A 1,996-nucleotide genomic window follows, 5' to 3' on the forward strand; every position below is an offset into this window, starting at 1 on the left:
CTCCTAATTCGCGCCCCCTCCACCCCACCCCAGCCACCCAGTCACCCCGCGGACACAGCCAGCTGAACAGGCACAGCCAGGTGCAGAGGAAGCTGCATACAAGATAGACAGGCAGCTGCACAACCAGATGCACAGGCAGCACACGTGCACCGGCAGTTACGGTTTCTGGTAAACAGGAGCTCAGTTTAGTTTTCCGCTCAGTTTTATCACTTACGGCGAGGGGACGGCGCTGGTGGGGAGGCAGGGCGCCTTATCAGCAGCCGGGGCGCGTGGGGCGTGGCGCGAGGCGGCGGCGGCGACTTGATCCTTTGATTGGCGCACAATTAGTAAATGGAAGCCATCAGAACCAACAGGACCGCTGCAGGTGGCGTGGCGTAGCTGGGCCTGGCTGGCGAGGCGTTGGCATCCGGTCATGGGGCCGCACTGCGATATGCAGCGCTGTCGGGGTGTTTGCTGTAGATCATTGATCTTGTGCGCCGGAAGTGACAGCAGGGAATTCCCCCGCGTTGTGAGTGAGTGAGTGAGTGAGAGTGAGTGAGTGAGAGCGAGTGAGTATGAGTGAGTGAGTGTGACTGAGTGGGTGAGTATGTGTGAGTGAATGAGTATGAGCGAGTGAGGGAGGGAGTTGCACCCTCGCCTCGTGCGCAGGTGTCGTGACGCCCACCCCCGCCTGTCGCCAGGCGCCCGCCACCCCACGCCGCTCTCTATCCCCGGCTGGCAGTACACCAAATGTTCAATCGAAATGAGCCCGGCCCTCGGCCCGCCCGGCTCCGAGGCCCTGCCAGCGACCTCACCCGCTTTATTTCTCTGTTTTCCGATGAGCAGCTGCCAGTGCAACATGTCCGCTTCTCACGCAAATGTCTCCCCCGGCGCGGCCCGCGCCTCGCGGGGCTGCAGGGCGCTCTCTCCTCTGGCCGGCGCTTCTTTAAGGGAGAACGGGAATCGAAAAAGAGAATGTTTGTTCATTCACAAAGTCGCAGTTCGCGAAGTTCATCGAAGGTCGGCCAAAGTTCATAAAACGTTTACCAAAATTGGTCGAAGTTTGTGGAAGTTCATCTTATTTCAACTAAAAGGCCCGCGCTTCCGCCAAACAAAGTTGGGGATGGGCTGGGCCTGCTTGTCCTTCCGGGGGCGTTGGTCAATTGACCAGGCTTTAGCCTGCAGCTCGACCCATAAGTCACAATCCACCTTTGTATTAACTTAGGCTTTCGGGTGGGCCCGCCCTGCCCGCCCTGCCCGCTCTGCCCGCCCTGACCTCCCCGGGCCCCTTGCGGGTGGGCAGGCCCGCGGCGCTCGCCCGCACGCCGCACAGCCTGCCCGCCGGGCGCCTCCTCCCGCCATCGCCCGCCTCCACCCTCGAGGCCTCCAGCCTTCAAGTCGAACACGTGTGTCCCTCCTTTGTTTTTCTTATTGTGTACCGCATGCAGACATGCGGGTGGGTTGCAGGGCAGGGACACACTGGGCAGTAAGGCGCCGTGGACAGCGACACGGTAGGCAAGACCGCACGCCTGCATAGTATATAAGCAAAATAAAGGAAGCCGTCGGAAGGCGTCTATGGATGGACCAACCTGTATATTATATGCATACCCAGTTGCACACTTTTGTTATCACTATCTTCCAAACGTTGACGATACATTTTGTTTCTACCCCCCCCTTTTTTTTTTACTTTCTTGTCGAAGCGCTGGGCGAGCATAAGGGCATGGGGCTACGACGTTTCTCCCCTCCCAAGGCAACTGTAGAGCAGAGGGGTCGTGTGCTTTCTGCTGCGCAGCACGCGACACATGTGCAATCACCAGCACCCGGCACGCCGCGCCGCGCCAGCACAGAGGGAGCGAGGCGGGGACTGCACCGGCGATTGCAGGCAAAGAGAAGAGGGGTGGATAGTGGATTGCACTGAAATGCGGGAGGAATTATTGCCAATTGCACCGGACCGGAGGAGTACAACGAAGTAGCAGCGTAACAGTATAATCTCTAAAACTACATTCCTTTTCATCCA

General features: G+C 58.8%; 1 protein-coding gene across 1 annotated transcript in view; it reads left to right on the top strand.

Annotated features, from left to right (window-relative positions):
- LOC113203926 (mucin-5AC) overlaps window positions 1-1,996 on the top strand; it is a 26,702-nt gene that overhangs the window by 1,098 nt on the left and 23,608 nt on the right. The window lies entirely within an intron of this gene.

The sequence above is a fragment of the Frankliniella occidentalis genome, unplaced genomic scaffold (assembly GCF_000697945.3).
Source record: "Frankliniella occidentalis isolate FOCC.00 unplaced genomic scaffold, Focc_3.1 Scaffold94, whole genome shotgun sequence".
In the NCBI taxonomy this organism is placed as follows: domain Eukaryota; kingdom Metazoa; phylum Arthropoda; class Insecta; order Thysanoptera; family Thripidae; genus Frankliniella; species Frankliniella occidentalis.